The sequence below is a fragment of the Sinocyclocheilus grahami genome, unplaced genomic scaffold, assembly GCF_001515645.1.
Source record: "Sinocyclocheilus grahami isolate Dianchi unplaced genomic scaffold, SAMN03320097.WGS_v1.1 scaffold1166.1, whole genome shotgun sequence".
NCBI classification, from domain to species: Eukaryota; Metazoa; Chordata; class Actinopteri; order Cypriniformes; family Cyprinidae; genus Sinocyclocheilus; species Sinocyclocheilus grahami.
Window position 1 is genome coordinate 58,236 of NW_015506345.1, and position 15,947 is coordinate 74,182.

Sequence of the window (15,947 nt, forward strand, 5' to 3'; positions counted from 1 at the left end):
TTTTTGCTGTAGAGATTTTTTATTCCAAAAAGAGATTACAGATAGAACCGAAATACACCTGTTAGGCGCTTTCTTCGGTTACTCCTTTATGTTGTTGGGTGAATGTGATCAGTGCCTGAGGGTTGGAAAGACTAATGGTTGACAGCATTCAAGTATGTGGACTTGTTTATATACAGTAGCTCTGCCCACTGTTGACAGCTGCACCCTGTTGTGACTTCAATTTGTATTTAAAGGTATTAGTCAACCTACATCCTGTGACGTAAATCAGACTGGCGTTTGTGATCGTGAAATCCACGGAGGCCATGCGAGAATCAAATGCGACATCGGGTCCCAGAGTTTTAACGGCGCCATTGTAGAGCGTATCATGGCACATGCGTGCTATCCTCTGCTCGTAAACAAGGCACAGCGCGTGCATGTTCAACATAAGCAGCAGCATGCACGTGTGTCATTTAGGCCCTGTCCACACGAACGCGGTTATTTTTAAAACCACAGCTTTTTCTACGTGGTTTGGCCATTTGTCCACACGCAAACGCAGCACCAGGTTACTGAAACCGAACATTTTTGAAAACGCCTGCCAGGTTGAACATTTTCAAAAACTCCGGTTGCAGTGTTATCGTGTAGACAGCGAAACCGGAGTTTTTGGATTGTGACGTATAGGAGCCTGTGCTGTTATCTCCGAGAAACTGGAAACTTTTTCAGGCTTCTGATTGGCTAACGTGGTTTTACGGTTAAGGATATATCGCCACCTGTTGGTTTGGCATGCTCTTGACAGTGCTTCATAGCATGCGTTTGCGTTTTCATGTGGACGGAGATTTTTTTTTAATACGGAAGAAGGAAACACTCTGTTTATAAAAAAATACCCGTGTGTGGACATGGCCTCACTCTCCACAATGGCAGCACACCACGGCAGACAGGATGAGGAGGAGAAGAATTGTTGAATAAAGTCGTTATTTTAGTTTTCTTTGTGCACAAAAAGTATTCTCGTAGCTTTGTAAAATTACGGTTGACCCACTGATGTCACATGGACTATTTTACCGATGTCCTCCTTACTATGTTTCTGTGCCTTGATCGTGGTAGGACCCTTGCTGTCTATGGGAGAGTCAGAGAGCTCTCATATTTCATTAAAAATATCTTAATTTGTGTTCCTAAGATGAACAAAGGTCTTACGGGTTTGGAATGTTATGAGGGTGAGTAATTAATGAAAGAATTTTCATTTTTGGTGAACTTTCCCTTTAAGAAACAAAACATTTTCTTTTGTGGGATCGGAGTTGAAACCGATCCGGCCAAAGCCGGCCAAACACTTGACAAAACTGCCAATATCGTTACAAAACTAATGAGAGTAGAAGCATGACCAAAATTAGTGTAAGGCACCACTTCGCAGGGCGAAACCTATGGATCAGCTTAAAGGATGCTTCTTTCACTTTGTTTGTGAGAAAGAATTTTTGCTGTAGAGATTTTTTATTCCAAAAAGAGATTACAGATAGAACCGAAATACACCTGTTAGGCGCTTTCTTCGGTTACTCCTTTATGTTGTTGGGTGAATGTGATCAGTGCCTGAGGGTTGGAAAGACTAATGGTTGACAGCATTCAAGTATGTGGACTTGTTTATATACAGTAGCTCTGCCCACTGTTGACAGCTGCACCCTGTTGTGACTTCAATTTGTGGCCTTTAATGGCCTTTTTAGGGTTGCTTCAGAGCAGCAGCTTGCTACTTGTTTGTTTACTGCTCTGGACTTTTCATATGGTCTTGCGGCCTGTGTACAGATAAACCAGTCTGATACACCTATGGAATGACTTATGTACTGGCATTAGTGAAAATATAACTTGAAAATAGATGTTGTCTCGAGGTATTTTAACTGACACTCCATACCTCCCTTGCGAATTACCCTAAGAGTATCCTAAGAGTCTATACTACAACTTTTATACTATTAAAGCCTGAATGGAATTTGTGATCGTATCTTCTCTATTGTGGCATATATCAGAGTAAAATGGCTTCTTGAACAAGGAAAAGGACAAAACTTGATTTTTATGGGACTTAAAAAAAAGGAATTGAAAAGGAATTGTCGATTTTGATTTCATGGTGAACAACATTACCATCACACTGTATGTTGCCAATTCATTGAACAATCATGTTAATAGTTCTAAGATATTTTGTGTTAGCATGTCTAGAAAGTATAGTGCAGCAATTGCCCTCAATATATTGGAGCGACGGACCAGATTCTATAGGTTACCCTTACGAAAAAGAAGTTTATTCAAGTGAGCTATTAGTATACTTCTTTTAAACTAAAAAATAGGAAAGTATACTTTTAGTCTACTTTTTATGTACTTCTCAGAAATATACTTAAAATGAAATTTAAGTATACTTGACTTATTAGACTTATTATGAGCCTACTTAGAAAAAGTCTAAATATATTTGAGCTATACTTGTGTTCCTAGAATCCGTGTTTTCATTGTTATACTGTAGGGGCGCTAGTACACATCTTCTGTACAGAATTTCCAAAAAACACAAGTGAAGAAGAAACCGAAACAACAGATGCTCCCACATGTATTCTAACACGATCATCAGACATAAAACAGCATCAAAACTGTGTAACATTATGGAATAAAATGTCGACCAATGAAGAGGTAATAATGACTGTCAAGCTTTGGGGTGTTGATCGACTTTATCTACGTTTTGATTATCATTCTGAATCCAATTCATAGTCTTTTTTTTCAGCTTGTAGTTCAAAATGTTGTTTATTTCTTAATTTTTTATTTATGAAACTTGCATAAAAAAAAAAAGAATGCATGAAGCTAGAATAAAAATTTTTGTTTGCAAGCAGATACCCTGTTCTTTTGATGTTTGTATGTTCAGATATTCATGTAACAAAATATATACAAATTAATACCTAAATAGGGACATAGTAGTATACTTAAAGTATGATGTAAAGTTCACTTAAAGAAAACTCAGACATAAAACAGCATCAAAACTATGTAACATTATGGAATAAAATGTCGACCAATGAAGAGGTAATAATGACTGTCAAGCTTTGGGGTGTTGATCGACTTTATCTACGTTTTGATTATCATTCTGAATCCAATTCATAGTCTTTTTTTTCAGCTTGTAGTTCAAAATGTTGTTTATTTCTTAATTTTTTATTTATGAAACTTGCATAAAAAAAAAAAAGAATGCATGAAGCTAGAATAAATTTTTTTGTTTACAAGCAGATACCCTGTTCTTTTGATGTTTGTATGTTCAGATATTCATGTAACAAAATATATACAAATTTATACCTAAATGGGGACATAGTAGTATACTTAAGGTATGATGTAAAGTTCACTTAAAGAAAACTTACGAGTATACTTGCAGTATGAAACTATTAAACTAGTAGTTTACTGAGACTATACTTCAAAGTGTACTAAAAATGCTACTACAAATACTGTATTTCATTAGTAAACTATCAGTATACCTATAAGTTCACTTTTGATATAGTTGCAGTACAAGCTAAAAGAAATTATGTAAACTAGTTGTGTACTCAAAGTTTACTACTGTTATACTTAAAAGTATACTTTTATATACTAGAAAGTGGGCCAATTTAGTCCCAAGGAGTATTGAAATAGTACACTTACAAGTATACTACTAGTACACTGACATTTGTATACTTACTACATAAAGTATACTTAAAATATATTTGAACTTTACTTAAGTATACTTGATAAAATAAACTTGAAGTATACTACTTTTTGGTAAGGGTAGTAAAGTCGCAGTGTTGATATTGTTTTGGGTTTTACACTTTCTTTGAAAAATCCCTCTAGTGTAAAATATCACATACATCACAACATCTCTGATTACAACCATAGTAATTGGTAAAACAATTGAGATGTACATCCAATGGTCAATAAACAGCATGAAGCATGCCTCAGGGAATACTGTCAGTATTGCTACTTAAAAGTTAAGAGTGTGTGAGTTTAAAATAAGTCAGTTCAGTCCTACCAATGAAAGGTTTCCAAAGAAAATGAAATGTCTCTCCACTTGCTGAGGAGAAATACCTGTTTTGCGTACAATATACAATGAAGTTTAAATCTTCTTGTGATTTGCACCATTTCTTTATTTCCCCCTTTTTTCCAGATATGTCAAGTGGACAAATCAACTGCTCCAAGGTCAACATCAATTACTCCCTGTTTTTTTAAAAAGAAAGAAAAAAATAAAAGAACGACAATGTTACCTCTTGTCTGATTCAAGTGTTTGAATACAACTCAAATGAAAAATCATTATTCAATTCCAGTGACTCCACAAATTAAATAACTTTCACTCACAATAGTGAATATTAAATTCAACCTAGTTGAATTCAGGTGTGTTTAATTAGGGTTGGTGCTAAACTCTGCAGGACAGCGGCCCTCCAGGACCGAGTTTGGGCACCCCTGGTTTAAATTTACAAAATGAATCAGTATGTCGCAGCCTGAATTCATAACCTTAGTTCAACTGAATCGATTTCTCCATTTTCTGTCAGCTCAATCTCAGCCTCTGTGAAATTACAACAGTTAGCCTACATATACATTGTTTGAACAAAATTATTGCTTGGGACAATTTATTAGTCGCTGGATATTGGTAGCTAGCATCTCTACTAAATTCTACGCCCTTGGAGAAATCTCAATTGTTTTCACTTCATTTTTGTATTTGCTGCAGCAAGTAATCACACACACCTACACAACATGTTGATGTGTTTTAGCTGATGTTATTCAAAACCCACCAGATGGCGTCACTCAGTACAATAAATAAAAATGATGCCAGTAGAAAGGTGTAAATATGAGTCAAAACTGTCTTACTGATCTGCACCTGCAGGACAAAACTGTGTGTTAAAAGAATATTTAAAAGGTATTCTGTGTTTAATTTAGTTTGTTTTTATTATTGTTAGGCCTATATGTTTGAATATGCAATATTCAATATATTTATTTAACCAGGAGTAGACAGTGATAGAGGCAGAACACGGTCAAGGGTGAGACCAATTTTAATAAAGTTATACATTTCCATGCGATTAGCTAAAAAATAGAAAATGTACATGAGTTTCTGATGCTATGATAACCACACAATTAAACTAAAACAGAGCAACAACATTTCAGACATGAAGAGAGAGTATGTGCAAAAAAAATTATGAAATCTTAATGTGACACAAGAGCGACAAAAAAACAGAGATAGACGGAAAACATCCTGGCAGAGATTAGATGTGAACTATAACTTATGAGTCGTGGGTCCATATGCTCTAAAATATATTTGATCATTGCTGATTATTTCTGCCGGTATTTCCATAAACAGGCTCCTTTGATTTCTGTAAGGAAACACAAACTCAATCAAGAACCTGCTAATGAGACAGTTAAAAAAACATTTGAAAAAAAAGGATAATATAATAGAATTTAGCTTCAAATTCACTCAGAATGAATATTAACTTGAGTCCAACCTTTACAAGTCCTTATTAAAGTTTCTGCAAAACAATTTCTTTGCCTGATCATGGTTTTAAGATTTGAACACTTTAATTGATTGTCATTCTTGAAACGTGGGACAAAACAGGTCCAGCAAGGGTAACTGCTATTAGGTTTAAAAAATGTATATTTTCAATTTTAATTGTCATGAGGGATTAATAATAGAATGTATTTAACACCATTATTACCTTCAATTTAATTTTCTCATTATTATACCAAATCTATGTTTCTTAATGTCCTCTCACTACATCTAAAACAGTGTGTCCACAGAGAAGGGTTCAATCATTCCTATGCAATAAAATGGATAAAAAAAATTTTTAATGATGAAGCTTGTTTTATCAAAAGCGATCCCGTATTGTTTAGTCACACACTTAATAATATCTCCTATCAAAGCAAGGTTGTTTTTTTAATGACACATGCATGTTTCATAAGATTTTAAAGTTGCGTCCCCACTTTTTGTCAACACCGTCAGACATTCAATAAAATGTAATAAAATTAGGGAATATCAGGGGCAGCCGTCACTCTAAAGGACCCCCTCGCCACAGTCCTCCTCTGCAGAGTACATCAGTGTCAGACAGGCTCTGCTAAGTTTTAGTTTTAGAATATTTTAAATCCTAATGTTAATATTTCCTGTGTCACAGCCATGATATGTCAACACCATCTTCCAATTTCTGAGGAAATTATTTGAAATATTTAGATAATTGTATTCTCCTGAAGCAGGTTCCATTAGCATCTAGCATCAACAGAAAAAAAAGAAAATGGCTACTACATGAACTTGGTTTTGTGAAAGAAATGGCAAACTTGTCAACACCGTCAGATGTCACCACCATAAGATTTTGTGTTCCAATGATATATCAAAATACTTCAATGTGACTCTTGAATAAAAGCTTTATAAACAATAGCATACTCACTGTTTGTTGTGTTTGTTTTAATACAGTAATTGACTGATTCAATGTATTTGATAGTTAAAATGACTACAAATTCAGGTTTTCGTCACCTCCGTCAGATGTGTCAACTCCCTCAGTTCTGTCACCTCTGTCAGTTGAATATTTTGATAATATTTCATTATGATATTTTACATTTGTTGTGGAATTGTTGGTCACATGTGAAAGTGTAATCTGTCTGCTAACACCAGGATGTGTTTTGGAATGTTAAAAAACATCTTGAATGCTGTTAAAGATACACTCTAAAAATGCTGGGTTAAATACAACCCAGTGCTGGGTAAAATAGGGACAAACCTAGCAATTGGGCTGTTTTGACCCAGCGGTTGGTTTACTACCCAGAAGGTTGGGTTAAACATTTAACCCAACCGCTGGGTCAAAACAACCCAATTGCTAGGTTTGTCCCTATTTTTGTCCCAGCACTGGGTTGTATTTAACCCAGCATTTTTTTAGAGTGTAAAGCTGAAATTATATTACACAGTCCAAGGTAAAAAAAAAGCACATTTTGTTAAAAAAGAGAAAGGTTGGGAGGTTGTATCAACACATTGCTCAGTAGCTTAGTACATATAAGATACATAAATGTAGTTTAATTTGTCTGAGGACAAGGTTTTATTTTTTCACTTTTGCACCCTGTTTTGTTCCACTTCTCAAGAATGACTGAGCCTATCTATTGTTTAATGATGGCTGATGTTTACTTGATGTGAATATTTTTATCTGTAGGACAGCCTATATTTTCCTATATAACACCACAAAAAATAAGACTGCAGAGCCAATGGCTGTAGCTGAACTAGGTTAAGCTATGATTAAGCTCCACCCGTTACATCCAGAGAAGGGGTGCTGGACGTCATTTAGCTCTGCAGTGAGCATCACTTGCAAATTAAGTCCTAAACGTTATTAAAAATGTAACACCGTGTTCTATTTTAGTTGCAGAGTAGCGGTTGGTTTACTACCCAGAAGGTTGGGTTAAACATTTAACCCAACCGCTGGGTCAAAACAACCCAATTGCTAGGTTTGTCCCTATTTTTGTCCCAGCACTGGGTTGTATTTAACCCAGCATTTTTTTAGAGTGTAAAGCTGAAATTATATTACACAGTCCAAGGTAAAAAAAAGCACATTTTGTTAAAAAAGAGAAAGGTTGGGAGGTTGTATCAACACATTGCTCAGTAGCTTAGTACATATAAGATACATAAATGTAGTTTAATTTGTCTGAGGACAAGGTTTTATTTTTTCACTTTTGCACCCTGTTTTGTTCCACTTCTCAAGAATGACTGAGCCTATCTATTGTTTAATGATGGCTGATGTTTACTTGATGTGAATATTTTTATCTGTAGGACAGCCTATATTTTCCTATATAACACCACAAAAAATAAGACTGCAGAGCCAATGGCTGTAGCTGAACTAGGTTAAGCTATGATTAAGCTCCACCCGTTACATCCAGAGAAGGGGTGCTGGACGTCATTTAGCTCTGCAGTGAGCATCACTTGCAAATTAAGTCCTAAACGTTATTAAAAATGTAACACCGTGTTCTATTTTAGTTGCAGAGTAGCAACTGCAAATGTGAACGATATTGTAAACGAGCGTGTATCGATATATCGTTTTCCCCGTTCCACTGTGTTACTTTTCTATTGTTTTGGTTTAGTTTATGCTCCGCCAAGCGCGCATGTGGTGTTGCCATGTCCACTTATTATAAGCATCTTTGGGAGTCTTATTTTCTTCCAATACTAAACTGGAGTGTGTACGTGGGTACGGCCGATCATTCACACCTGAACATTGCTTAAAACAACTCCTTGGTAAATAAAAAGCAGACGAGCGCACAATTCTCATCTAACGTTAGTCTCCCCGACCACGGCACACACAGAAGTGTAACGTTACTGTTTTAACCCGCGACTTTCTTCCGGGAAACACGAAGGGTTGTGGAAAACAGAAAGTAATGGGGAAGAAGATGCAATGAATGTTAAAGGTGAGTGAGGCTGACGTACTGTGAGTACTTTGAGCAAAAGACAACAAATAATACCATCACTTTACTGCGTGATAATAAATCTAGCTTTATGCACAATGATTTGAGGAAATACTTTATGCTTAATTGTTTAATATTTTTAATATTTACAATATGTTTATTATTTACAGGTGCAAACCGTGTAAATAGCAAAAAATCTTGTTTTTTTTCCCGAACCGGTTCTTACTGAAGGTAATATGATCAAGCCTGACCCCACATCTGTTCACTGTCTGTCATATTACACACAAAACTTCAGTCATCAAGCTTTAATCAGACTGCAACATCATCTTGCAACACAGTCATGAATGCTCTTACCGTTTTTCGTGGTTTTGGTGTACGCAGTGTTGAATCGTTTTCGTATATCTCGGCGATTATGACTGCATTAACAGTAATCACAGTCATGTTGAGAAATTTCAATCTTATATGGAAATGTATGCCTTCAAAGAGATAACTCTTTCAACATAGGCATTAGTTGCTTGCTTTTCTGACCTCTTTTTCTACGTTCCCAGCAGAAGCAGTACCACATGACTGCAGCTACGATCAACAGAGCTCCAGCAGCAGCAGAAATCAGCACTATGTACAATAAAGGTTGGCCCTGATCTGTAATGAACAAAATGAGCCATTAGTGCGAATGAATCTGTCCATCTGATCTACAACAAACACTATCAAACATCAGCACTGTATAACTGAGAGTAAATCAACGTTAATGTCAGCGCTGCCATACCTGCACATGTGTGACAGAGTTGAGTGATGTCCAGATGTGTGGTCTGGTTGCTGATGGGATTGTTGAGCACACAGCTGTAGGTGTTTTTCTCCTGATATTCCACCTCCAGAGGTAGAGAGAGACTGATGCTGAGATCAGACACACTGATGCTGGACAATAAACTGTTTCCTTTGTACCAGGAGAGAGTCACATGACCCACATTCACCACTGAACACACCAATGAACAATTCTGCTGTGATGATGATGAAGATGATGACGAAGAGCATTGTGAAGAGTTACTGCTGATGACAGGAACAGGCAGACGAGCTGGAAAACATGAGAGAATAACCAACAACTTGGGCAAATCTAGTCAACAATCTTATTTTTGGTGTAGTGTGTTCACAATCAGTGAGTGTTTGTGTCATTTCAAACTATAAAATGATGAAACACTTCAACAGTTACAGGAATATTCTGGTTTCAGTAAACCAGAAGCTACCAGTTAAACTCAATTGACAGAATTTGTAGCATTGAAGGTCACAAATGATCTCTACTCACCATAGACAGAAACACTAAATGTTTTTGATGACAGTTTCTCTCCAGTAATATCTAGTTCATAGAGTCCCGCGTGTTTAGTTGTGATGTTTGTGATGGTCAGAAATCCAGTTTGTATGTCCAGCTTCAGTCTGTCTCTGAATCTCCCATCAGTACCATTAAATGTGGAGAAGATTTGCTGTTGTTTTTTAATTTTAGCTATTACTGACTTTTCAAGTCCAAATTTCCACAGTATGTCGTCAGCTTGTTGTACTTCAGTAACATTAGTTTTTAAAGTAACATAATCTCCCTCCGTCACTGACACTGACTCACCAAACACACCTGATGAACGGATGTTACACAGATTAAGGGCTCTGGTGGTTCACAAAGCCTGAAATCAGCTGTAGTTTGTAACTAAATGTGAATTGAAAAACATTCAGAACAGCAGAACATTCAGCTGTCTGGTGCACAATGTATAAAGCTACAAAGTCAATTACGACATGAAAAAATTCATCTTGATATTGTTAATGCCTCTGTATTTTGTATATGGGACATTTAGATCAATAGATAAACTGGTTACTACCAAAGTATTTTTAAAATAATTTTTAGACAGGATTTGCGTTTGTAAACCTTGAAATTGAAGTTACATTCACTATATCAATTTCCATTATTTTCCATGACATCTGTGACGAATGTTACTGATATTAAGCAAAAAACAAAACATGTATTTATGACTTACCAATCAAATGCCACCAACACAAACAGAACAAAACAAACATGTGAAACATTTTCTTTAGTTGTGAAAAGTCTGATCTAAAACACTTGAGCTGTTCAACTTCTGTGTGAATCCTCCCACGGAAGCACTTGACCCTCCTGTAGTGGGTGGAATGAACAAGCTCTTTAGCTCTTTGCAATGGTTATAAATAAATGCTTGACTGGCTCTTTTTAAGACTATATAATAGTAAACTTTCTTTGTTCTATCGTTCTATCATGAACATTTTCAAAAGAAGATGTTTTAAAGAATGTTGGCAACCAAACAGTTTGCTGGTAGCCATTGACTTTTTTTTTTTACTATGGGAGTCAATGGGGAACAGAAACTATTGGTTTTCTAACATTCTTCAAAAAAATTTTTTATATATATATATATATATATATATATATATATATATATATATATATATATATATACATCGTTCCCAGCAGAAGCAGTACCACATGACTGCAGCTACGATCAACAGAGCTCCAGCAGCAGCAGAAATCAGCACTATGTACAATAAAGGTTGGCCCTGATCTGTAATGAACAAAATGAGCCATTAGTGTGAATGAATTTGTCCATCTGATCTACAACAAACACCATCAAACAACAGCACTGTATAACTGAGAGTAAATCAACGTTAATGTCAGCGCTGCCATACCTGCACATGTGTGACAGAGTTGAGTGATGTCCAGATGTGTGGTCTGGTTGCTGATGGGATTGTTGAGCACACAGCTGTAGGTGTTGTTATCCTGATATTCCACCTCCAGAGGTAGAGAGAGACTGATGCTGAGATCAGACACACTGATGCTGGACAATAAACTGTTTCCTTTGTACCAGGAGAGAGTCACATGACCCACATTCACCACTGAACACACCAATGAACAATTCTGCTGTGATGATGATGAAGATGATGACGAAGAGCATTGTGAAGAGTTACTGCTGATGACAGGAACAGGCAGACGAGCTGGAAAACATGAGAGAATAACCAACAACTTGGGCAAATCTAGTCAACAATCTTATTTTTGGTGTAGTGTGTTCACAATCAGTGAGTGTTTGTGTCATTTCAAACTATAAAATGATGAAACACTTCAACAGTTATAGGAATATTCTGGTTTCAGTAAAACCAGAAGCTACCAGTTAAACTCAATTGACAGAATTTGTAGCATTGAAGGTCACAAATGATCTCTACTCACCATAGACAGAAACACTAAATGTTTTTGATGACAGTTTCTCTCCAGTAATATCTAGTTCATAGAGTCCCGCGTGTTTAGTTGTGATGTTTGTGATGGTCAGAAATCCAGTTTGTATGTCCAGCTTCAGTCTGTCTCTGAATCTCCCATCAGTACCATTAAATGTGGAGAAGGTTTGCTGTTGTTTTTTAATTTTAGCTATTACTGACTTTTCAAGTCCAAATTTCCACAGTATGTCGTCAGCTTGTTGTACTTCAGTAACTTTAGTTTTTAAAGTAACAGAATCTCCCTCCGTCACTGACACTGACTCACCAAACACACCTGATGAACGGATGTTACACAGATTAAGGGCTCTGGTGGTTCACAAAGCCTGAAATCAGCAGAACATTCAGCTGTCTGGTGCACAATGTATAAAGCTACAAAGTCAATTACGACATGAAAAAATTCATCTTGATGTTGTTAATGCCTCTGTATTTTGTATATGGGACATTTAGATCAATTAGATCAATAGATAAACTGGTTACTACCAAAGTATTTTTAAAATAATTTTTAGACAGGATTTGCGTTTGTAAACCTTCAAACCTTGAAATTGAAGTTACATTCACTATATCAATTTCCATTATTTTCCATGACATCTGTGACGAATGTTACTGATATTAAGCAAAAAACAAAACATTTATTTATGACTTACCAGTCAAATGCCACCAACACAAACAGAACAAAACAAACACGTGAAACATTTTCTTTAGTTGTGAAAAGTCTGATCTAAAACACTTGAGCTGTTCAACTTCTGTGTGAATCCTCCCACGGAAGCACTTGACCCTCCTATAGTGGGTGGAATGCACAAGCTCTTTGCGAACGATAAATGGTTATAAATAAATGCTTGACTGGCTCTTTTTAAGACTATATAATAGTAAACTTTCTTTGTTCTATCATTTAACACTGAACATTTTCAAAAGAAGATGTTTTAAAGAATGTTGGCAACCAAACAGTTTGCTGGTAGCCATTGACTTTTTTTTTTTACTATGGGAGTCAATGGGGAACAGCAACTACTGGGTTTCTAACATTCTTCAAAAAAAAAAAATAATAAAAAAATATATATATATTTGTGTGTTAAATTATAAGAAGAAAGAAGTTCATGCAGGTTTTTAGTATTTTTTAGCTTTTAGCTTTTTAGCTTTAGTACAATCAATCTAATATATTTTTGTTAAATAATATTTTGTATTTTGAGATAATTTTAAGGTAATAATTAATGTTATGCAATAATTATTATACATTTTTCCCATTGAAAATAGTACAAAAAAATGTTCTCTAATTTTTTAAAATAATGTTTCAATCAATGCAGCATCTCTGATTAAAATAGAGACTAGGCCTTTAAAATCTATTTTTTTAAGGCAGATTAGCACCTCCTGGTGAGAGCAAAGAAAGATAAACATGTAATTTAATGGTGTAACCACTAGATGCCTGTATAGGAATCTATAGAGAGGCTTTTGAATTCTCTAGTTGTTTTTATACATAATTGTTTACTTTTATTAGGTTGTGGATTTAAATGTATATTAAGGCATTCTCAAAGACTACTTTTTGTCAAGGTTTTTTATATTTTTTGTTGTTTTAAATGTTGATTTGAAGCGTCAGTGTTTGCATTATTATTACTACAGTCAAATCTGAACACAGAAAGCATTTTGTTATACAAAACATTAAAATTCTATAAAAATTTAACAAAAATAAACAGGAAGGCTTTATCAGAGCTTAATCCTTCTGGGTCTGGTCTGATTGTAACCTCTTATTTCAGTTTTCTGACTCATTTTGGCTATATGGTTATAGCCATACCAATTCGTTTGAGTGTGTATAATTGTGTGTGTGTCTGTGAGTGTGTGTGTGAGTGGATGTGTCTGTTTTGCACTCTTGATGTTTTAGAGTGTAACCCCTTCCTTGCTGTCCACTTTTTTTTACTAAATTGTAGTTGAATTATTGATTTTGTTTTACATAGTTGCTGTGTTACAGGCACACCAGTTCATATAGGGGTGTGTTCATGTGTGTACAAGTGTGTGTGAGTTCCCAGGTGAAAAAGAAATATATTTAAATTGTGCTTTTTCAGACATACTTACTATATTTAAATTATACTATACTAAGTGCATAGTAATTGTATTATTTTGAAACAACTTTAAGTATATTAAGTGTATTTCAAGATATGTTTAAGTTGGATTTTAATCTAATTGTAATCTATTTAATATATTGAAATGGTGTTAAAATGGAACCACGTTAAGTATATTTAGTGCAATTTAAGTGTATTTCTTAAAATACATTTAAAATGTCCTTTTAATACTTCATGAACTACAGTTAGAGTATATTTGAAGCATCATTTTAATGTACTTCAAGTACATTATGTACTTTTGTATTTCAGCTCATTGGAAATGCATTAGCATTACACTACTAGTATATTATAAAGCTGCTTTTTTCAGTATATACACACACACACAAGCTATTCACTTATGCACTTTGTTTTTCAAAGACTAAAGATGATAAAGTTCAAGCAGCAGAATAGGCAGGGATGGAGGGGGTTTTGGACAAGGAGATGGCGTAGGGATGGTGAGAGGCAAAAGTGCGGGGATGATGGCAGGATGTCGTCGTCGCAGGTTCCGGAGACCTGGGCACAGTCTAGTCATCCTGACCCCTGGCATACAATATTTTGCACCAGAGCCTTGCAGCTTTAGATTTACTTTTTTTTACATGAATGACTGAAAGCAAGCACAAATTAGCCAGCTGGAATGAACACATTGCTAACGTTTTTCTTCCAAGATTGACCAAATCACCCTCCATTAGGCCTGATTCAAAAATCTCTATAACAGAGGTGATACAACATGAAAATATACTTACTATTCCTTTGCTTATCTCTGCACTCGGATTTCAGTTTGTCTTCTATAGCAGCTGATCTGAAAAAAAACAAATGTTAATATTTTTAAGGCGATAAGGTTGTCAGACTTGAACAAATATAAACACCAATCAACGAACACTACCACAGTTGGCTAATCAGCTCAAGACAAAGTAATCGTATGTTCATAATCATGGTTTTTCAAAGATCATTAACCTCATTACAATGAAGCCAAATTGTTCAGGAAATCAGAAATAAATAAATACACAACTTCTTTTTGCAAATAAAAGAATGTTAATGTTGTACATGTAATGACTAATTTTATTTTATTTATTTTTTTCTGCCAATGCATGTGTCAAAAACAGGACTGGCACAGACAAATAAGAATAATTAGATCTTACCTGAAGTCACAGTGAGGTTCCAAAAGCCAGACGCCATACACGCTTGCAGAAGCTGCTAAAAATAAGAACATACCTCTATATTTACTAATTAATTTCATAGTTCCCCCAAAACAATTTGAATTCTGTCATCACTCACCCTTGAGATGCTCCAAACCATCTAAGACTTTCGTTCATCTTCAAAAGAAAAGCTGAGATATTTTAATACAAATCTGAGAGATTTATGTCCCTTCGATGAAAGAAGATTCACCAAAGATGTTCACGCTTCAAAAAGTTGAAATCGCAAAAAAACATCGCCAAAGTAATCCATATGAATTGCGTGGTTTCCTCTAAGTGCCCTAAAAAGACACGATCGGCGACTGCTCTATATAATACTGTTTAAATTTAGACTTATATTCACATTCAAGAGACATTTGCACGCACATCATATTTTATATACAAAGCTCTCTGGTGTGAGCTTATTATCATACGAACCAATCAGAGCCGTTCAATGGCTTTGGACCCAATCATGTTTAGTCAATGTGTTGTTAGAATTTAAACACAAGTAAATGCAAGTTTTTTTTGTTTTGTTTTTTTCATATATGATGTTGAAAAATATTGTACTTTTCCAAATATTAAAATTATAAATACATACATATTTAAAATATAACCATGTGTAGGCCTACTGCAATATAAAGTACATTAAAAACCCACTAAAAGTGTAATCATTTTGTTACGTTCTTACACAAAGTAGACATACAATATACTTTAAGTAAGGGTAACATAAGTAAGTTTTCTGCAAATACACTAAAAAGTCACTAAAAGTATGCTTGTGTTTAGTATATCCCTTAAAAGTGTAACTAAAATATATATTTATTAACATAGTATTTCTACTATACTTTTTAGAAATATACTAATAGTGTGCTTGTGTTTAGCATAATCCTTAAAAGTGTAACTAAGCACGTATTTATTACCAAAGTATTTCTAATATACTTTTTATAAATACATTAAAAGTATGCTTCTGTTTAGCATATTTCTTAGAAGTATAACAGCATATATTTAATACAAAAGTACTTCTAGTATACTTTTTAGAAATATATTAAAATGCAATTCAATATATTTT

General features: G+C 34.9%; 2 long non-coding RNA genes across 3 annotated transcripts; one reads left to right on the forward strand and one right to left on the reverse strand.

Moving 5' to 3' along the window:
• Nucleotides 1–5,245: 5,245 nt before the first annotated feature.
• LOC107567538 (uncharacterized) lies at nucleotides 5,246–8,952 on the reverse strand. Its single transcript, XR_001606657.1, has 3 exons — nucleotides 8,884–8,952; nucleotides 8,710–8,771; nucleotides 5,246–5,306 (listed from the first exon to the last, which is right to left on the reverse strand). It is a non-coding gene; the product is annotated as an uncharacterized lncRNA (long non-coding RNA).
• On the forward strand, nucleotides 8,168–9,333 carry LOC107567537 (uncharacterized). Of its 2 annotated transcripts, XR_001606656.1 has the most exons (4): nucleotides 8,168–8,358; nucleotides 8,526–8,586; nucleotides 8,904–8,982; nucleotides 9,298–9,333. It is a non-coding gene; the product is annotated as an uncharacterized lncRNA (long non-coding RNA). The 2 variants fall into 2 exon arrangements; XR_001606655.1 differs by lacking the exon at nucleotides 8,526–8,586.
• Nucleotides 9,334–15,947: the final 6,614 nt, after the last annotated feature.